This window comes from Paramisgurnus dabryanus, chromosome 6, assembly GCF_030506205.2.
Source record: "Paramisgurnus dabryanus chromosome 6, PD_genome_1.1, whole genome shotgun sequence".
NCBI classification, from domain to species: Eukaryota; Metazoa; Chordata; class Actinopteri; order Cypriniformes; family Cobitidae; genus Paramisgurnus; species Paramisgurnus dabryanus.
In genome coordinates this window covers 48,283,425-48,293,313 of record NC_133342.1, presented here as the reverse complement: position 1 = coordinate 48,293,313, position 9,889 = coordinate 48,283,425, and the positions used below count along the sequence as shown (strand labels likewise).

At 42.5% G+C, this 9,889-nt stretch overlaps 1 protein-coding gene across 1 annotated transcript in view; it reads left to right on the top strand.

Annotated features, from left to right (window-relative positions):
- Positions 1-2,632: 2,632 nt before the first annotated feature.
- The window catches only part of angptl1b (angiopoietin-like 1b), a 37,476-nt gene continuing 30,219 nt past the window's right edge, over positions 2,633-9,889 (top strand). The window contains exon 1 of the mRNA XM_065272932.1: positions 2,633-2,677. The gene's annotated coding sequence lies outside the window, so the exon portion shown is untranslated. The remainder of the gene's footprint in view (positions 2,678-9,889) is intronic.

Below are 9,889 nucleotides of genomic sequence, written 5' to 3'. Positions count from 1 at the left end.
ACCCCTCGCGCTCTCCTTCTATTCCTCCCTGGGACCTGTCCATGGTGCTGAAAGCCCTTCAGGCCCCCCCGTTCGAGCCTTTGCAGTCTGCGAGTCTGAAGCTTTTATCAATGAAAGCTCTGACCCTGCTAGCATTGGCGTAACATTGAGGCCCAGACCAGGCTACGTGCCCAAAGTTCCCACCACTCCTTTCAGAGATCAAGTGGTGAGCTTGCAAGCGCTGCCTCCGGAGGACGCAGACCCAACCATGGCTTTGTTGTGCCCCGTACGCGCACTGCGACTCTACGTGGATCGCACGCAAAGCCTCAGGACCTCAGACCAGCTCTTTGTTTGTTATGGTGGCCAGCAGAAAGGGAAAGCTGTCACTAAGCAGAGGATGTCTCATTGGATAGTTGATACTATCGCCCTGGCTTATAATCTTCAGGGTATTCCTTGCCCCTTTAATTTGAGAGCGCACTCCACACGGAGTGTTGCCTCATCTTGGGCTTTAGCTCGTGGTTCCTCGCTAACAGACATCTGTAGAGCTGCTGGTTGGGCGACACCTAATACGTTCATTAGATTTTACAGTGTTCGTATCGAGCCTGTATCCTCTCGTGTTCTTTCCTCACCAGGGAGGGCACGGAGAGCAGACTCGCAGGTCGGCTTGCAGCCTCCGACTGATGCTTCATAACTGTGTCAGTATGGAAGGCCTTCAGAACAAAAATGCGTAATGGTTTGAATTGTTCTTCCTCCGCTGCCTTGGCAGCCTTTGTTGTGGAGCATTGGCTGTCAGCCTTCACTAGCTGTATCCTCGCGAACCTACGTGTTGGCTCGGGCTCCACATTGTGTCCCACCGGGTTCCTTTGTGAGTATTTTTCCGTGGGGTTAATCCTACCAGCCCACGTTTCCCTTAGCAGAGCACTGCTTTGCTTACACAGCCACGGCTGTCTTTATTCTTATCGTCCACCATTAGCCCTTAAGAGGGGCGGTGCCTACGCAGCGTTCCTATCCCGCTCAGGTAGGGCGCTTCCCAGTCGCTGGCACTTCTGTGGGTTAAAGGAACATCTAGTGCCCGGCCTTTCTGCCCTATCCTATTTCTCCATTTCCCCGAGGGGATTTTGGAGGATTTTCTGCAGACACTGGAAGAGGTCAGCCCCTAGTGGCGTTTTGGTAGGGATTCCCAATTCGTCGGTCACGACGTGACGTCGTAGTGACCGACTGAAAGGGAACGTCTCGGTTACGGATGTAACCCTCGTTCCCTGAAGGAGGGAACGGAGACGTCACGTCCCGTCGCCACAGGTGCTGCCACCTGCTGTTACGGCCGGTCACACTTTCCGGCTTTCTCAGCGAAAAAGAAGCTAATTTCCCTATTTGCACCTGCTGCTTATATACGCACCTGGCGGGGCGGCGCCAGCATTATGCAAATATCTCAATGCCAAGTTCATTGGCGTTTTAGTAGTATTCGAAGCAGACTGGTCCCTCTAAGCGAGTTCCCAATTCATCGGTCACGACGTGACGTCTCCGTTCCCTCCTTCAGGGAACGAGGGTTACATCCGTAACCGAGACGTTCTGTGTGGGGGACATGTGGAGTCATATTGTGTGTGTGGCTTCCACATGTTCCCAGTGTCTTGTCGCTGTCGTGATCTTGCCAGACCTTAGTATAGGTTCAGGTCTATGTTCTGAGGGCAAGGTCATGGCAGCATTGTGGTTTTTCACATTATGTATCTGTGTCACGTGTTCCCAGTGTCTTGTCACTTTTACCCTGCTCCCTTATGTACTTGTGTCTTACGTAATTAATTATGTTCACCTGTTCCCCATTGATGTGGTGTCTTTATAATGCCCTCTTGTTCTCTGTCGTGTGCGCGTTCGTTGTGAAAAACTCAGTGTTCATGTGCTTCGTGTGTTTTGAAACCTGTTCCTGTTTTCCCGTGTTTAAGTTTGTGTTTCATCACAGGGTTTAGTTTCATCTTCTGTTTTACCCCCACGTGGGTGTTTATGTTTTGTTTTAATAAATACATAGTTATATTTTGGTACATCCTTGCGTTTGGGTTCGTCTTCTGTTATTTTCCCTTTTTCGGTGTTACCACACCGTGACACTTACACACCAAAGGAAATGTAAAAACGTGAATCGGACCATAGGTTCCCTAAAAAAACAATTATATTAAATAAAAAATATATTAGATGTTTTTAAAAAGTATTTATTATCATAAAAACTTAATAAAGCCTTTCAAAACGTCTTGTAGGATTAAAGCTCATGGGGAAATAGATGAAGATGGGATTATTGTTTTAACCATGATAAAAACATTTTAAAGCATCTAGAAAATAAGTGTAGTCTTTTGAAACAGCAGTTAGTGAAACAGCAGATATACAGAGCCAACATGTGGCAGGGTACGATGATGTTTAAGTTCACTGAAACATTTCATATCCAGGTCTAATAACACAACTTTTTGAAGTTAACTGTATGCCTGGTTGAGTAGGTAAGTCAGTCTGGAGAGTGCAAACAAATATTGTATTGCAAAATCTCCTGTTACAAATAAATTATGATATACATTCTGAAAATGAAGTAAATCTTCATGCTAAATGTGACTGAGGGCAGGACTTGACATATATAGCCCAACCTCTCTCATATCCACACACATCATCAGACATTAAAAACCCAAAGTTTCTCTTCATACGAGGATCTGCTCTACAGACGGAGGTAAGTGTCTGATGATGATTTCATGTTGCTTGGGTTTATTTTTCTCTTTAACATGTAGAGTAGAGCTGACTTCTCTTAATATTTTATTGTCAGAAATCTTACTGTATCTTCTGTTTTACTCATTTACAATCTTCTGTTTAAGTTTTTATTCAGTTTAATTAGTTTGTTCATAGATTACGGTTATCAGTTCAATATATTACAAGTAAACACTGAATGTGATGGTATTTGGTTTATAGTTAGAGTCTACACGTTATAAATGTGGAAATGTCTTTGTGGTTTTGGGGTTGGAGTACTGACTGCCTCTGGCTTGAGCTCATACTGTTGAAACACTGCTGCAATTCAAGATCTGTGGAGCATAGCTTCAATCACTGCTGTAGTAGAAAACATGTTTTAAGCTATATTGTCAAATGTTAAAGTGTTACTATGAAGACCGTCACAACAGGTCAAATGAAGAAAGTTCAAGGTTTTTACACTTGATCCTATACAGTTTTACACATTTAGACTTTGAAAGCAGGATTTATAGTAAATCCTGTAACATTCCACTGAGGTCTTTCAGATTTCCCTCTCGCTCTTAAAAACATCTTCTGCTCAAATTACTGCTAATCCATTTCTTAGTATGTGAGGTTCTTGAAATGATTTATAATTGATGTAGATATAAACAATTATTTATTGATTTCTTTAGAAACTCAATACAATCTTACAGACAATCATTTGCACAGTTATTATGTAGCAAAGCAGCTTTAATAGGTACATGTAAATACAGATATAAAGAGGCTTACTGTTCTGTATAAAAAGGTGTTTTTGCAAAATACACATAAATTAATATACAACAACAGCGAGAACAATAAGTCCATTATATTAATAAGTCCATCAAACAAACCTGTGTATCAAATTTTTTTATGAGGTTTGTTTTTATAATTTATCATAGTGGCATTTTTAACACATTATAATACAGACATAACGCCTTATAAACACCTTTATATTTTGTATCGTCTAATAAATACTTGTAACATATAGTTACAATGCATTATAATGTTTACTTATTTCTGGTTATAAATTTTAAGAGTTTAATGATTTATAATGAATTCCACAGTTAGTAGTTTCCACCATAGTAATAGTGTATTGTACAAGTGTGTAAGGTAAATGATAATTTTTCTGTTATTCTGTCAACTACATAAAACATTTCTGCCAAATTCCTGCATTTATTTACTAATATTGAAACCCGACAAACTAACAAAAAGATGTGAAAACAAAAAGTATTTTCAGATCTATTCAGATCTATTCATTTTTCAACAATACATGTTTTTATCTGTATTTTAGGAACAGAAGTGATTATTTGATGGAATAACCCTGATTTTTAAGAACATCTTTTATGGGGCTCATCATGCTTTCAGTCTTTTACATTGCTGTTGGGTGACTTTATGTCTCTCCAGAGGTTTACTTTTGTTGGAATTCATCACTGAAGGGAATTGAATCACTGGATTGAAGAAAACAAATTGTTTTTATTTGAAAATCTTGTTGGGTTTACATGATTCAGTCATGTTGTCTACATTAACTATTTGTTTTTTATCATGTTAACCCTTATGTGTTGTTGGGGCCATTTTTGGCAATTTTTTTGTCTTAATTTGGCCACAACTTTCTCTGTGTTTCAGCAAATTGAATGATTTTTGGTGACAAATCTTATATTTACACACAATTTAAGAAAATGCTTTGAAATTTTGCAAAAACGTAACAATATACCGTGGGCAAATTTACTACCCTTACGTGTTGTTAGCGTCCAAAAAAGGCCACTAAATTAAACTGCTGTAAAAATTTATCGGACGAATTTTTTTCACATTTTTTTTGCGTAAATCTGTTAATAAAAACTACCAAATGTTTGCAAAAATTCCATGATTTTAACTCTTTCATTGCCAAGTTTATAAGTAGTGTCACTGATTTGGGGAAAAAAAACACACAAAATTTCAATATGAAAAGTGAATGTGGACTGGATTTTCCTTTACCTTTTTTACAGTCTAGGGCATGTCAAAGATTGGTAAAAACACTGGCTTTGATGCATTTTTAGTTTTTGTGCAGCATCAGCTTTAATTTTTTTCTCCCTCATTTATTGTTTGTGGCCATTTTTTCCCCATTGACTTCCATTATAATAACATTTTTTGATTGCAGAGCCATGACACCTTATTACCATGCATTCTTGATTCTTGGTGGTTTTACCTTTTGCAAAGAGGTAAAATGTGTCATTTTTACTGTCGATCACCATGTGGCACCATTAACCCTTTAGTAGCCTGTGCAAAAAAACAGAGCTTAAATTCTGGATTGTACATTGAGTTATATGGAGTATAAATCCAGTCCACAATCACTTTTATATTGAAAATCAGTGATTTTGAGTTTTTTTTTTTCTCAAGTCAGTGGCATCACTTATGAGCTTGGCAATTAAAGGAAACATTTGGTAGTTTTGATCAGTACTGAGGTTGATTAACAGATTTATGCAAAAAAATTTGAAAAAAATATTAATCTGATACATTTTTACAGCCGTTTAATTTAGTGGCCATTTTTGGCCGCTAACAACACGAAAGGGTAGTGAATTGGAACAAGGCACAAGGGTTAAGTAAACATAATTCAGTCATGTTCTATTTACATAAAGTAATTGAGTAGAGCTTACATGTTAATTTCATGTTGAGACAATCATGTGGAACCACCGTCAATGACTGAATCATGTTAAGACAATGAGCTATTTTATTTTTTTGAGTGTAGAAATAAGCTAAATAAAGATGGCCAAAAGTTTTAAAAATGACAGGAATATACATTTTCAGAAACATGAAAGGCAGGATGGATCCTTCTGTACGCTGGAGGCAGTTTGAGGTGGACTGTCCCTGGACTAATAGTTTTAGAGACAGAAAACTGGCCAATTATTTAGGAGCAAGTTTATTACAGATGGATCAGAGAGAAATGTTCTTAGATGAAAGCCACACTTTTTCACCAACAATGTAAACGGGAGGCCTCCGCCAGTGCCGATCAGCTTGAGCTCTGGTGCGGGAGTCCACCTGGAGGAGAGTCAATTTGGCTCTTCTTGAAGTGAAACGACACCTCTGAACAAAGGCGTGAGGAGAGGTTTTGTGAAACCAGACACCGTAACATGCCCTCTAAATCTTAATTGGCCCTCTCAGTACCCAACAGGCTAACCATAACCCCCAACAAATGACAAAACTCTTTCCAAAATTGGTCAGAGGCCACGTCAGTCGGGAGGCCATGGATGCTGGCCGAGGGTAATTTGTGTAGAGGGATAAAAATTAGCTGTCTTCGAGAATTGGTCACCCCGGTCAAAATAGCCATGTTCCCCTGGTACTAGGGTAGCGCAGTGACGAAATCTTACAAAATCTGTAATCAGGGTCTCAAGACACACAGCGATTGGATAAACCCAGCGGTGGTACGATTAGGAAACTTACAACTATGATCCGTCCAGACATTGAAGCGAACCCTGAACCCTTCAACCAATGTAGCCATTGTTCCAAGAAAAGATTGGTAATAGGGAGCTGTTGGTGACCAATGTCATAATTAAGCTCGGCAGGTGACAGTCGGTGTGAAAAATATGCACAGTGGTGCCCTCGATAGTCAATGCATGGACACAGCGACACATTTTTCTTTTCCACAAAGAAAAAACACGCGCCTTTGGGAGAGGAAGGACAAATGATTTTGGATGCTAGAAAATCCAAAATATATTTCTCCATAGCCTCCACTTTCTTAAGGGAAAGTGAATAAACCCTGCCTTTGTGCTGAGCATTACCTGGCAATAAATCTGGCACAGTCATAGGGACAATGCAGAGAGAGAGAAGCAGCTGGAGACTTACTTAACGCTTCCTTCAGGTCAAGGCATGTTAGACAGATTCGTCTTCTTTTACAACATCCCCAGGAGTTCAGCATCCCCTAAGCCTCGTCCCCTGGCTCCATGCGCTTCCTTGTACAAAAACAGCAGTGTTAGGCACAGGGCCCCAAAATCGCACAAATACATCTTGCCGCAGGCCCCAGAAACCGCGTCCGAAGTTCTGCAGCCCCTGGGCTTCGTTAAGTGGTTAATTGACCCGAAAGACATAAACAGCTTTAGGTGACAGATGGCATGCTCTAGAACTTGGGGATCAGAGGTTGCAGAAATTTGGAACGGCCTACTGCTGAGGGCCCTTCAGTCTGGGCCCTGAGATCCAGGGCTCTAGATGGTTCCCGAACAGATTTCACAATGTAAAAATAACTGCTGCACGAGGCCTTCACTGGCACATGCTACCATAAAGGTATTTGTAAGGAAGAGATGTATGAAAAATAAAATAAAAAATATTTTTTTTGCACAAAACTTATTTGAAGTGGCCAATGTAGGCTATCAGTGGACAAGTCATTTTTAGCCTACTTATGCATAATTGTCATATATTAAGTACAGCCTTCTTAGCCATGATGAAAGGGGTCATTGTAACTTGAAAAAAAAAATAGAAAGAAAGATATTACTATAAAATATTACTATAAAAATTGTATATATAATACCTCTTCAGGTTATTACTACTAGCATATTCTGTTTAATACTGATGTAAAACACTCAAAATGTTAAGATCAACATTTTATCTTCACATATTATGACTTTTACACGAAGCAGAGAACAATCTTGAGCACTCAGAAATATATAACACACACACACATACAGTATAGCCTCGTGTTAGAGCAGAACAGCTGCTATTATCATCACCTGTGTCCACCAACACACTGGCAGAGCTGGGATTCTCTTCAGTTTGTTCATGTGCGAGGTCAACACTAGCTGCTGCTGTTGACGGGCTTGGTTCTGCGTCTCTTAGGTTGTCAAACACGGAGCATTGTTCGGCTTTTAAGTACACTCTATGTCTCGTCAGATGTTTCATCAAATTCGAAGTGTTACCTCCCTTGCATGCTATTCTTTTAAGGCATTTGTTGAAAGTTGCAGAGTCTCCATGACACGTGAAATGCAGCCAAACTTTGGAGCGTTTTGACTTCGGCATCTTTATTAATCCTCGTGTCACCAGGTGACGATTTGTGAGGGCGGAACCAAAAGTGTGGAAGACGGGTTCCGCCCGGACGACTGACTCCGAACACCGGAATTTCCGGGGTTTCCCCTATTAACAAATCAAGCCCGATTACGTACAGGTGAGGGCGATTAACACAGCGATTGCTGATAGGTCGACAAGGAGAGAAGGCTGAGTATACAAAGACCTTTGAATGCATCAAATGGTGTGCTTTGTGAGTGCTTTTGGGTGCGCTTCGTTGCTGCTGTGCAGATCTGCTGTGTTGGTTTATATCAATCCCTTAGGGAAGATAAGAGGTTGGAGACGACTGGGCGAAGAGGATATTGTGGTATTTGACTGTTGAGAGGGCTGAACACGGAGTCATCGGATGCATTAATGCAGAGATATGCTGACCACGAAGTGTGAGTAATAATTGAAGTGTGATTATAAACTATTCAGAAGAAGAGTTACCTGGTGTGTTTTGTGAGTGTGTTGAAGGTTACCGGCCCCACCACAAAGGAAAACGTGGGCGCGCCGTGTAATTATCGTGGAACACGATCCGGGAGATCCGCTGGGGAAACCCTCCATCACTCGTAGCTCTGGCCCTGCGGGTAAAAGAAACGTAGGTGAGCCGAAGAGGTAACCAGGAAACATACAGGGGTTTTGCTGATCATATTTACGTGCTAACCCTTTTCTCTCTGTGGCAAGAACAACGCCCAACCAGCCTCACGAGGAGCCTAGGCCCAGCCGGCCGAGTCCTAAATTCACGCGGAGTGTGTGTAGAGTGCTGTGGGTGAGTTGAACTTTCATCGTGTGTGTTTTCACTAAAGCTTGCTGTGTGTGTGCTGTGCTTGTAGTAACAGAAGCCGCCCTGGCCCCGTGCAGATCGTGAGAAGTGAACGGCACGTTGAGGCCTGAGCCGCAGGAGAGGAGGCAATTAAAACCTAAATCCCCTGTGTGTTGGCGAGAGCCCGCGCCAACCCGGGAAGCAGACAGTGGTGTAGCCCAGCTGTAGATCGGAGTGAGCAACGGCCAAAGTACACTGTACGGACTGAGGGTCGTAGCTGTGATTTGGTCTGGTAAGGAAAACCTTTTGTGTGCGCGGAGCCTCGTCGAGAGTTCGCCCCAGCTGAAGACCCCTGTCATCGACAAGGAGGGGGAGCTAGGGAAGCGTTCGGCTCCGCGTCGCCCGACCCATCAGTCCCCACGACACCTACGAAGCTCTGGCGGACGGGTGAAGGTATACGTTGTGCAGCCGTTGTTGTAAAGGCCCGCTGCCTGGAGAAACGTGAAGGAAAAGCCCCAGTTTTGTGAGTAACTTACCTGTGTAATGTGTGACCTACCTTTGCTTACAGCAACGCCCTGAAGAGGAACGAACAGTGTCAGTAGTGAGAACCTCTTACCTCTGTTCCAACGTATGCCCTGAAGCGAATGAAAAGCCCAAGTCTTGTGAGTAACTTACCTGTGTATTGTGTGACCTACCTTTGCTTACAGCAACGCCCTGAAGAGGAACGAACAGTCTCAGTAGTGAGAACCTCTTACCTCTGCGCCAACGTATGCCCTGAAGTGAAAGAAAAGCCTAAGTCTTGTGAGTAACTTACCTGTGTAGTGTGTGACCTACCTTTGCTAACAGCAACGCCCCGAAGAGGAACGAACAGTGTCAGTAGTGAGAACCTCTTAACTCTGCTCCAACGTATGCCCTGAAGTGAATGAAAAGCCTTAGTCTTGTGAGTAACTTACCTGTGTAGTGTGTGACCTACCTTTGCTTACAGCAACGCCCCGAAGAGGAACGAACAGTGTCAGTAGTGAGAACCTCTTACCTCTGCTCCAACGTATCCCCTGAAGTGAATGAAAAGCCCAAGTCTTGTGAGTAACTTACCTGTGTAGTGTGTGACCTACCTTTGCTTACAGCAACGCCCCGAAGAGGAAACGAACGGTGTCAGTAGTGCGAACCACTCACCTTTGCTCTGTTGTACGCCCTGATATGCATGAAAAGCCGAGCCTTGTGGGTGACTTACTTGTGTGGTGTGTAACCTACCTTTGCTTACAGTAACCTCTTGGTGAAGGGCGAACGGCCTCAGTAGTGCGAATACTCACCTTTGGTCACTGCCTCGCCTCTGTGGAACGTGGAAGACACCCAAGTGTCTAGCGAGGTTTCAACGGAGGGACCTAAGGGCGAGAGGGAGAGAAAGAGACGAAG